This window comes from Schistocerca serialis, chromosome 2, assembly GCF_023864345.2.
Source record: "Schistocerca serialis cubense isolate TAMUIC-IGC-003099 chromosome 2, iqSchSeri2.2, whole genome shotgun sequence".
In the NCBI taxonomy this organism is placed as follows: domain Eukaryota; kingdom Metazoa; phylum Arthropoda; class Insecta; order Orthoptera; family Acrididae; genus Schistocerca; species Schistocerca serialis.
In genome coordinates, this window is record NC_064639.1 from 219,749,030 (window position 1) to 219,761,471 (window position 12,442).

Sequence of the window (12,442 nt, forward strand, 5' to 3'; positions counted from 1 at the left end):
TGTATCTGTATTTTATGGTTATTTGCTTAATTGTTACACACTGAAAACCCTATTCTTTTACACAATTCTTAATTCCTTCATTAATAACGTGCGGTTTTTTATTTTGTTGTGTAGTGTGGAATTACAGGTTTCAAATAAATATCTATACTTATAAAAGGCAACCAATAGTGATTGACTACTGCCCCTTCCATAATCGTAACCGAATCCTGCCTTCCCCTGACTACCAGGTCTCAAATAGGTAACATTCCATCGGATTTTGTAAAATCATTGTGGGAAATGCCAACCAAACGATTATTAACGTGGTGTGTAAAATTCATGAAACTGGCAATATGCCATCAGACTTTCCGAAAATCATCGTCCACTCAACTCCGAAGACCTCATGTGCCGACAAGAGCGAAAATCATTACACCATCAGCTTAAAAGCTCACGCATCTAAGTTGCTGATAAGAATAATATGCAAAAGAATGCAAAAGAAAATTGAGGATGAGCTAGATGACGATCAGTTTGGCTTTAGGAAAGGTAAAGGAACCAGAGACGTATTTCTGACGTTGCGGTTGATAATGGAAGCAAGACTCAAGAAAAATAGAGGCACGTTCATAGGATCTGTTGACCTGGAAAAAGCGTTCGGCCATCTAAAATAATGCAAGATGTTCGAAATCCTGAGAAATATAGGGGTTATCTATAGGGAAAGGCGGGTAACTGTTGTGTTATTTTTTTACCACTGCGGACTACGGCGGGGACGAAGCCTCTCCGTCGTTTCTAGTTCCCCAGTTCCATACAATACGATAGTCAATCTACTTTATTGTAATAAAAACCATTTATATGATTTGTTTGAAATGTTGTATAGCGATCCGCGAAAGCAGCATCCTTCAGGCAACCCATAAGAGGCGAGTGGGCAGTACCCCACAATTTACTTGTACATCGTTTATATTCTGCAAGGAAATGAATACGACTAGCCTGATTACAAGGAAGTCATGATATGGGATTTGTTTAGTTTACTTGTCCATAAGGTGGCTCTGTTGTATCGGATTTACATTGTATCGTGTCGAGAGAGGACGTGGATTCAACATGATCGTGGACCGCCGCACTTCAGTGCCGATGTCCGCAACCATCTCAATGCTGTCCTATTCCATGGCCTGCGGTTACCTAACCTGAACCCCCTTGATTATTTTCTATGGTGTATCTAAAGTCACTTGTGTATGAGACCCCAGTGGATACGGAGATGGAATTAGAAGGCAGAATTGTAGCTGTACCGTGGTGTGATTCGAAACACACCAGGGATATTTGTCAGGGTGCGTCAGAATCTTGTTCGCCAATGTAAACACATTTTCTAAGATACAGTACAAATGGTAAGTTCATTTTGTTAGTGATGGTATTTGAAGTTAACTGTAATTAATGCAAAACACAGTAATGTGATTTTATTCGTGTTAACTCCTTAAGCTGGCTTCACCGACCACAGGTTCCCTGCCTCAAATTGGTCAGTGGAGCATCTTCTATGTCCTGTTACATTTTTGAACGCTCTTTACGGAAACACTCTGTATGGAAAACACTGACTACAAGAAAGGACGTGATTACAGGTCATCTCTTATGACATCAGGGAATAATTTACATGGTACAGAGATTGGGATCAATCCATCAAATAACTGATGATGTAGGTTGCAAGAGCTATTCTGAAGTTTGGCACAGTAGAGGAGTTCGTGGCGGGTTGCATCAAACCAGTCAGAAGACTGATGACTCCAAGAAAGGTTTGTTCATAATTGCTTTTGGACAGACAACTAAGAGAGAAGTAGTAGAGGGGAAGCCCACGTAGGAGGCACGGTCCCCATCTGGCCAATCCGATGAGACTCGTAGCCGCAGCAAATACCCGAAGTTACCAAACCTTCACCTCAACCGCCACAATTCTTCCCTCTTGCACTGTGCTTCAGTTTGTCAGCTTGCTATCCTGCGTGGTCGTTGTAACCTATGACTTCGTTTGTGTTTGTTTTTACGACTGTAGCAGTTATTATTTTAGTTTTTGTTACTGTTATCTTTTGAGTGGTAACGGCCTTGCTGCAGTGGATACACCGGTTCCCGTGAGATCACCGAAGTTAAGCGCTGTCGGGCGTGGTCGGCACTTGGATGGGTGACCATCCAGGCCGCCATGCGCTGTTGCCATTTTTCGGGGTGCACTCAGCCTTGTGATGCCAATTGAGGAGCTACTCGACCGAATAGTAGCGGCTTGGGTCAAGAATAGCATCATAACGACCGTGAGAGCGGTGTGCTGACCCCACGCCCCTCCTATCCGCATCCCCCTCTGAGGATGACACGGCGGTCGGATGGTCCCGGTAGGCCACTCGTTGCCTTTTTATCTTTTGTGTGGTACTGAACAATATCAGAAGGAAGCTGGTTGGAAGATATGATGGAAAAGTTCCACGTCGTTCTCTGGACCAGAGGATTTCCGGCAGCGCAAGGAGATAATAGGAATACAATCATATTACTGTGTACTTTTTTATTCACTTTAGTTACAGTTAACTGCAAATATAATCACTGACACAATGAACGCACCATTTGTACTCTACCTTAGAAAATGTGTTGAAACTGACGGGCATCAACCTCAATGCAAGCATGACATCGGCGAACAAGATTCTGACGCACCCGGACAAATACGGAGGTCAGACGAGAGAAATGGCTTGCACGTTATGTGCCTACTTCGAGACTGAAGAACATAATGGTAGCCCGCTTTCTGCTAACAAGGTAAGCTTTGAGTATAATTGAATTTTCTCATTGTGAGAGTACTGAAGGGCGACCTGTTTTAATTGTTAAAAACCATTCAACAGCCAAGATCGCATAAAATATTTATTTATTTAACCGGTTTCGACAGACTTTGCTGTCATATTCAGGTCTTATAAATATCTAGTCGAAAACGTTTTCATTTTACTCTGAACCTCTCGCACAAGCTGCCAAGTGGATAAAAATCAACACACTAAGAAAGGTTTGTCATCGCTAAAATATTTAAAAACATGAAGCATCTTGTGCGGAAGGTCATGTCCATATCTATACTTTGCAAAAGTCAGTAGCAGTGATAGTGACAGTAACACATCAAGCATCCGTCATAGCGATGAGGCTGATGCCAGTCGAGTTTTTTTGCTATCGCCATAGAAATTAAGTGTGTGCAGATTCAGCAGCATCCATATATATATATATATATATATATATATATATATATATATATATGGACGGAGTGGTGCGGCTTGGTGAAACAGGAGCCAGTTTTAGTCACCCTGTAGAACAGGCCTGGGCAGACGGCACAAGTAATGGAACAGTGGCAAAACCTTCCTGCAAGGATGACAGACCTATTTTTCTTCATGTAGGCATCTCACTGGGTTTTCTCCCTAACAGTCTCTTGCTTTTTATATCAAAAAATACAGCAGATTATCATGAAGAAATGAACAAAGTCATTCGCAGAATCACCAGTACCAAATTTGGGGCCGGCCGCTGGTGGCCGAGCGGTTCTGGCGCTACAGTCTGGAACCGCAAGACCGCTACGGTCGCAGGTTCGAATCCTGCCTTGGGCATGGATGTGTGTGTTGTCCTAAGGTTAGTTAGGTTTAAGTAGTTCTAGGGGGCTTATGACCTCAGCAGTTGAGTCCCATAATGCTCAGAGCCATTTGAACCATTTTTGAACCAAATTTGGGAAAAACATCAACAATTGTTCTAGATAATACTCCTTAGCATTTATTTGTTGTTTTTAGGACATGTACCATGGGAAAGCGGAAGGAGGAACTGACTGACTCGCCTCAGCGTCGCAACGTCGACGTAAATGATAATCTTAAAAAAAATGGAGATTACGCAAAAAAGTATCTGTATAAACCACAGTTCTCCAAATATAAAATCGACGAACTGGCAAAAACATATGGTCGTAGAATCGTTAGGTTACCACCTTGCCACTTCAATTTCTATCCAATAGACTTAATATGGCCCGTCAAACATTGTTGAAGACCATGGGGAGAGCCAGAATAAAATTGTTTTTCAAAAGTCAGTAGCAGTGATAGTGACAGTAACACATCAAGCATCCGTCATAGCGATGAGGCTGATGCCAGTCGAGTTTTTTTGCTATCGCCATAGAAATTAAGTGTATGCAGATTCAGCAGCATGTATGGAGTGCGCAGTTTACAATGGCAAGTAGCTACATAAAAAAGTTATTTAAGGTTTAAAATTTAAATTATTTTGTCGTAAGTTTCTAAAGCTTAATAAAAAGGTAGCATCAGCAACCAATACCAAACAAAGTTCATCTCAGGAATTCAATCTGTATCACTTAAAATAAATATTACCATTTACAATATAATCGCTGCAATACTGGGGCCCTGTTTTTTGTGTCGCTTTTGTTCTTTCTCACAATAGATGTTACCGTATTTAAGGTACGTTTTCTCACCATTATAAACACGTATGGCATGTTGTGTTAGAAATAAGTATTGTATTGTGTTGTATTGTATTGTATTGAACTGGGGAGCTAAAAACGACAGAGAGGCTCCGTCCCCGCCGTAGCCGCAGTGGTACACAACAGCCCCACAACAGGCTACAGCAGTCGTCTCACCCCACCGCCGCCCCACACCGAACCTAGGGTTACTGTGCGGTTCGGCCCCCAGTGGTTTGCGTGTTAGAGTAATTATGGTGTACGTGGAGAAAGTGTTTGCGCAGCAATCGCCAACATAATGTAGCTGTGGTGGATAAGGGGAACAGCCCGCATTCGCCGAGGCAGATGGAAAACCGCCTTAAAAACAATCCACAGACTGGCCGGCACACCGGACCTCGACACTACTCCGCCCGGGGACCGGCACGCCTTCCCGCTCGGAAAGCAGTGCGCTAGACCGCACGGCTAACAGGACGGGCTTAGAAATAAGTAAGTGCACCAGAAAAATTAGTAAGAGGATCATTACAAACCTAGCGATCTCTTTCTTGTAACGAAACCGTATGGGGTGTCGATTACTACTTGATGGGAGGGCGGACCATTCATTGTGCATCACATTGAATTCAAATTATCTCCCGTTAGATTTCTCGCACTGTGTTCCGTTATGAAACAAATGAAAATACTATTTATTCTTAGATGGTAATGATTTAGTTGTGCTTTCCCCTGTCCCACACACCCCTGAGCCAACAAGTATTGTAGTACCACATAGCCCTGGCGATGTGGAGACCGGAGAGGCAGTCTCTGGTATTTCTGCTACAGCAGTAGCGGATCCAAGGGAGCCGCCCTGGAGCGAGTGTTGTCGGAGTCATTGCCTTCTCAGCCTCCACCACAAATACAGTCGGTAGAAGAGCAATGCCCTCCTCAACCTCCCCCTCCTGTCGACGGTGGGGATCGTGATTTTCCGCCTGTTGCGACTCCTATTGCGGAAGTTGTTATGCAAATTTGCCTCCCGCTGTCTCTGAGATCCACTCTGATTGCTCTCCTTTAGAGAGTCGTCTCGCCTTGCAGAGTGACCCTTCCGTGGGACAAGCCTCCGATCCTGGGATGTCACAGATAGGTATGGAAGTAGTTCAAGACCAGTCTAGCCGCCGACTGCAGCGCCTATTGCGCCATGCAGCCAGCGTAAACAACGTTCAAAATGGTTCAAATGGCTCTGAGCACTATGGGACTTAATATCTGAGGTCATCAGTCTCCTAGAACTTAGAACTACTTAAACCTAACTAACCTAAGGACATCTGCCCGAGGCAGATTCGAACCTGCGACCATAGCAGTCGCGTAAACAACGTGTCCAGCTGGAACATGCAGCGGCGCGCAGAACAACCGAGTGTATTCAGTTGCGGCCGGGACTAGCACCCCGCTCTCGGGTTCGTCATTGAACTGTGATGGGAAACTGTTTGGATAGTCATACTGCTCTGTTGCTATCTCTGTGATTTTAGTTTAATTGATGGCTCAAGCATATGCATTTGTCACATTGAGGGGAGCCGGAACGATGAAAATGACAAAATTAACATTTTTTTGTTTTTTTTTTCATTATAAAATTTTTGGAGTTTTCTGAATAAAACAAATCAAGTTTCATCCTTCTAAGTGAATTCTAAGTGTGTTTTTTATCGCTGAAAAGTTGACGCGCAGCGTAAACGGTTGTAGCGACTTGGTATGTCACCTCTGACAGCGGCGCTAGCTGGCTGCAAGCAGGGTATCTCTGCGGAATTAGACAGTGTTTTGTTTTCCAACGTTGTATGGCTTTATCTCTGTGACACGTGACTGTTCATATCGGTAAACATAAACGCTATACCGTGTGTTTTGACTTGTGTTTGGCAGTCATATAAAATAGTCCACTAGACCCTAAAGTCGGATTAAAATACCAAAAACACAGTAAATAGAGACAATGGAAGCGAAAATATACACTAATACGGGGACGTTCATTGGGGGAGAGTTAAAAAGTAGAGATACAGTTAAAATAACATAGTCGGTGATTTGTGGGGCACTTAAAATACACTGAAGTCACACACACAATTTAAATGTTGGCCACAGTATAAAAACACACAGAGCAATAGCACTTGAAAAACCACTGGGGAAACACAAAATCCAAATGAAAGCGTAAATAATTTAATTTTGATTAGGATTTCCCAAAGAATGTTTGTGCAGATAAAAACATTTTATTTTGGAGTGTATGATGCATTGGCAACATACAATGAAGGAAACATTATCAAATGTGATGTGCTGAAACGTTTAGGTTTCCAACCAGGACTCAACACCATTTCCACAATGCGCCTAATCGATGAAGAAAGACTAAGAGGTGCAGAAAGAAGAGACAAAGGCCAACAACATGGAGCAAAAAGGAAGAAAAGACCAGTGAAAAGGAAACTAACACTGGAAAAACAAGAGGATGCAGATAATCCATCATATGGGGCAGGAATGTATTAAAAATCTTTGGATGCCATTTCCTGTAACTTTAAAATTTTCATGTTTGAGGAACATTTTCTAAAAAACTGCTAACAGTATATCAATGAAATTTATACACAATATTGTCTACTTCATTTCCTTCATTTTTATAATAAATTGTAAAAAAAGTCTATAATTTAAGAGTTATAGAAGAAAAAGTGCAAAATTTTAGAAAAAAATAAGCATCTGTTTAAAAAAAATTGTAAAACAAAAACCAATAAGTATTTCTTAACATGGCATTATAACTTTTTAGAGAAATATTCACTGAACATGTAGTTCAAATTTCAGAGCAATATGTTTAATGGTTTTAGAAAAAATGTTCCTTCTATTTCCTAGAATTAACATGGAGGATATGGCTCCTTCCGGCTCCCCTTAAAGGTCAACCGACTGGAATCAGAGCTGCCCCTAGCTTCGCTTCTTCAGTTTATATATGATTTCTATATGAATATCGTGTTCCTGCAAGAAGTTCTATTAACCAATTTCATTCAGGCTGGATTTCGAATCTTTCGGGAAGGCATTCCTGTCGCTGAGGTAGAGGTGCTTGAGTCTACCAGACGGATAGGCTGCAGACTTCTTGACCTCATCTTCGTGTCTGATATGCACCATCTGATTCTGGTCGCACACTGGAAAGTTCGCGCTTTCCTAAAGAGGAGATTAATTATATGTTACGTAGGCGTCCTTGGGTCTATGTTGGCTTGTGATTTTATCTGTGTCCTGCGTCTGTTGATCAGTCTCCACGTTTTAATTTCCGTCGGGATTTAAAGGAGTTGATACGCTTGCTGCACGCGAATGATGTTTGAGAGTGTAAACATGCGACATTCGCTAAATTTATGTATTTCACTGCAGCTTCGAGTAACAGGATTGACCGATTCTACTTACCGGATTGGATGCGCGATTGCATTCTTGCAGTCGACCCTATCCCTGCTAGTTTTTCTGATCAGTGTGCCTTGGTCGCTGCTCTCCAACTTGATCAGCAACCGTTAAAACTATTCCGTTCCCATTGGATGTTATACAGGGTGTTACAAAATGGTACGGCCAAACTTTCAGGAAACATTCCTCACACACAAATAAAGAAAAGATGTTATGTGGACATGGGTCCGGAAACGCTTAATTTCCATGTTAGAGCCCCTTTTTGTTTCGTCCACCTACGCTCAATGGAGCACGTTATCATGATTTCATACGGGATACTCTACGTGTGCTGCTAGAACATGTCCCTTTACAAATACGACACAACATGTGATTCATGCGCGATGGAGCTCCTGCACATTTCAGTCGAAGTGTTCGTACGCTTCTCAACAACAGATTCGGTGACCGATGGATTGGTAGAGGCGGACCAATTCCATGGCCTCCACGCTCTCCTGACCTCAACCCTCTTGACTTTCATTTACGGGGGCATTTGAAAGCTCTTGTCTACGCAACCCCGGTACCAAATGTAGAGACTCTTCGTGCTCGTATTGTGGACGGCTGTGATACAATACGCCATTCTCCAGGACTGCATCAACCCATCAGGGATTCCATACGACGGAGGGTGGATGCATGTATCCTCGCTAACGGAGGACATTTTGAACATTTCCTCTAACAAAGTGTTTGAAGTCACGCTGGTACGTTCTGTTGCTGTGTGTTTCCATTCCATGATTAATGTGATTTGAAGAGAAGTAATAAAATGAGCGCTAACTTGGAAAATAAGCGTTTCCGGACACATGTCCACGTAACATATTTTCTTTCTTTGTGTGTGAGTAATGTTTCCTGAAAGTTTGACCGTACCTTTTTGTAACACCCTGTATGTCGCTCACTTGGGAGGCACTCGTCTCGATGATGTGATACACTATGTGTGGGATCGTAGTCATCGATTCGCTCAAAGATACTTACCACTCTGGTATGGTGGACTGCCCTAGCTAAACCAGAGCTCCGTCAATCTTTGTTCACTCATTGTGCTACTAGGGCGAGGAGTTTTCGGAGAACTCATAATTTTATTATTCTGTCCTGCACGGCTTGTATGACGGTACGGGTGACGTCTCCCTGTGGATTGCAAAAAATGGTTCAAATGGCTCTGAGCACTATGGGACTTAACATCTTAGGTCATCAGTCCCCTAGAACTTAGAGCTACTTAAACCTAACTAACCTAAGAACATCACACACATCCATGCACGAGGCAGGATTCGAACCTACGACCGTAGCGATTGCGCTGTTCCAGACTAAAGCGCCTAGAACCGCTCGGCCACTCCGGCCGGCCCTGTGGATTGCAGATATACGATATGTTAAAGGAAAGTTATTTCAGGTGAAGCGGCCACAGATGGAAGGGTTGCGGATAAGATCGAAACTAAGCTCACCAATGACGGAGAGACTAATGATATTAAACAGTCTGCTTCGGCATCAAGCTCAGCGTCGCCGCGCTTGCATTATTTTTTTACAGCAGCTAGTGGCCGTCAGCTGACAGCGCAAGTTGACGTAGGGCAGGCCTCGGTATTCGAACCCTGGCCACTTTGCCTCCATAGCCTGAAGCTATGACCATTATCGACTACTTTTACGAAAACGCATTTACTGTTCTGTACGAGTATTCAAATACTTCTTTCGTGCTTCTTCCTGTTTTCATATTTTTAAAATGTTACATGTTCATGCTTATTTTATTTATTTCAATGAAAGTTACCTGTACATGTAGAAACACAATAAATTACTGCTAAGGGTTAATAAAAAAAAAAGAATACACTCTAGTTCAGTTATTAGCAACTGGAGACATTTGCGTTAGCAATTGTGTCACATTTCAATAGGTGCTAGTCTTCAGATGGCCCCTGATGTCCCCAGTGGCATATGTGTAGTACTACCAGGATCCCCAGTGGCATGTGAGAAGTACTACTAAAATTTTATTTAAGTATGTAAGGAAGATAATGAAATGGTTGCTGAAATGTGACATATACGTAGAGCCGGTCACAGGCTACCAGACAAAAATGTACTAAATAATTTGCGATATTGCAGAAAGGCTTGGTATGGAACCCGTATCCGACAAACTGACATACGGCATTGTTCAACACACTGCATGCACGTTTGCATTCTTTCATTCAACATTCTGGCGACTACACCTGTTATTAATGTAGCAGCATTTCACATTTGCGGTGTCTTATCTCGAGCTGACAATAACCTGCGATTTTACAATGTTAATCCCTTAAATATGTTACGTAGACAAACGCATTCCCGAAATTTCATTGTTGTTGTGGTCTTCAGTCCTGAGACTGGTTTGATGCAGCTCTCGATGTTACTCTATCCGGTGCAAGCCTCTTCATCTCCCAGTACCTACTGCAGCCTGCATCCTTCTGAATCTGCTTAATGTATTCATCTCTTGATCTCCCTCTACGATTTTTACCCTCCATGCTGCCCTCCGAAACTAAATTGGTGATCCCTTGATGCCTCAGAACATGTCCTACCAATCGATCCCTTCTTCTAGTCAAGTTATGCCACAAACTCCTCTTCTCCCCAATTCTATTCAATACCTCCTCATTAGTTATGTGATCTACCCATCTAAACTTCATCATTCTTCTGTAGCACCACATTTCGAAAGCTTCTATTCTCTTCTTGTCCAAGCTATTTATCGTCCATGTTTCACTTCCATGCATGGCTACACTCCATACAAATACTTTCAGAAACGACTTCCTGACACTTAAATCTATACTCGATGTCAGTAAATTTCTCTTCTTCAGAAACGCTTTCCTTGCCATTGCCAGTCTACATTTTATATCCTCTCTACTTCGACCATCATCAGTTATTTTGCTCCCAAAATAGCAAAACTCCTTTACTACTTTAAGTGTCTCATTTCCTAATCTAATTTCCGCAGCATCACCCGACTTAATTCGACTACATTCCATTATCCTCGTTTTGCTTTTGTTGATGTTCGTCTTATACCCTCGTTTCAAGACACTGTCCATTCCGTTCAACTGCTCTTCCAAGTCCTTTTCTGTCTCTGACAGAATTACAATGTCATCGGCGAAACTCAAAGTTTTTATTTCTTCTCCATGGATTTTAATACCTACTCCGAACTTTTCTTTCGTTTCCTTTACTGCTTGCTCAATATACAGATTGAATAGCATCGGGGAGAGGCTACAACCCTGTCTCACTCCCTTCCCAACCACTGCTTCCCTTTCATGTCCCTCGACTCTTATAACTGCCATCTGCTTTTTGTACAAATTGGAAATTTCAGTACCCTACATTAATTTTTTTTGTGTGTTACGATTTTCTTCCATCAGTGTATTTCATCTTGTTGGGTTATTTTGTGCTGTGGTCTCTTGGAGGCCATGAACTACTGTGATATCTATATTCTTTTATTAGCAACATTACGTACTCATCTGAGCACTCCATCGCCCACGTAGCTCCTAAATAACAAAATCAGTTCGCAATATAACAGCAGACGAACGCTCCACGTACTACTTGTGCCGAAGCGGTGAGGGCTCGAACTTCCTTTGAAAGTTCGCTGGAAGACCGACAATTACGGGAACAAGAGCAAGCACCCCCGAATGCGAACCGAATATGACCAATATACTGCTCGCTCGCACTCGCCTACCGTTTACGCAAGAGAGCTGAAGCTCGTTCGCTCGTGTTCGCTCCGACGTAATCCAGACTTTATGTGCGCACCACTCTAGCAGGGTAGCTAGTTTTAGCCAGTGCACCGGGTTCCCCGACCGTGCAAGCTATTCGGAGGAGGTTTGTGAGTCATAGGGCTGTATGACGAAATCTGCGTGGAGTGGGCAACAGCTGAAGACCTACTCGCAATAGAATGGGATGTCATCTAGGAGGCGAATATAGATCTTGGGGATTAGAATGCCAAGGGAGGACCAAAACACAATTAACTGACTCTACTCCCAAGTGCTACCCAACAGGAAACGGAACGCTTATCCTATAAATCTATAAATCGATTTCACTGTGTAGCTCCTATATGTATGTGTTTGAAAACTACCGAATCTATTATTATGGCTGCATATTGCCTCATATTCTGTCTAGAAGGTACTTCACAAACATTCAGTTCTCGGTCCGTAGCATTCGAAACAATTCTTACTGGACATACAAAAGCACTATGTATTGCTAAACTAGAAACATAGTAATAGGTGTGAATTGAAATGGGAATATCCCAGACGTGTACTAACAGCACTTTATCATTTCTTATTTTGTTACCAGCAAGACTTTGATAACATACGAGGCGTGAACAAAAAGTAACGGGAACTTTTTTTTTTTAATTTTGCGTGCTTTATATTCAGATTTCAATTTTTTTATTGTTTTGGTGGACATGTTTCTGATGTATGTTTGCATTTTCAGGTGTTTGGAATATTTAGTTGTTGTTCACAGTCGAAAACGCTATATGTGTTTTAGAGTGCTCGGCGAATTTTTATTTTCGAAAGAGAGAGATGAAAGTATTTGTATTAAATTTTACTTGAAAGTGGAATAAAGTGCAGCGCCACATTCGGAGAGTTGACTGTGGCTATTGGTGAATCTACTATGAGCAGAAGAAGAGTTTACGAATAGCATAAACGTTTCAAAGAGGGTCGAGAAGACGTTGAAGACTACAGCTCT

General features: G+C 42.3%; 1 pseudogene; it reads left to right on the forward strand.

Annotated features, from left to right (window-relative positions):
• Positions 1 to 2,036: 2,036 nt before the first annotated feature.
• LOC126458831 (5S ribosomal RNA) lies at positions 2,037 to 2,154 on the forward strand (annotated as a pseudogene).
• Positions 2,155 to 12,442: the final 10,288 nt, after the last annotated feature.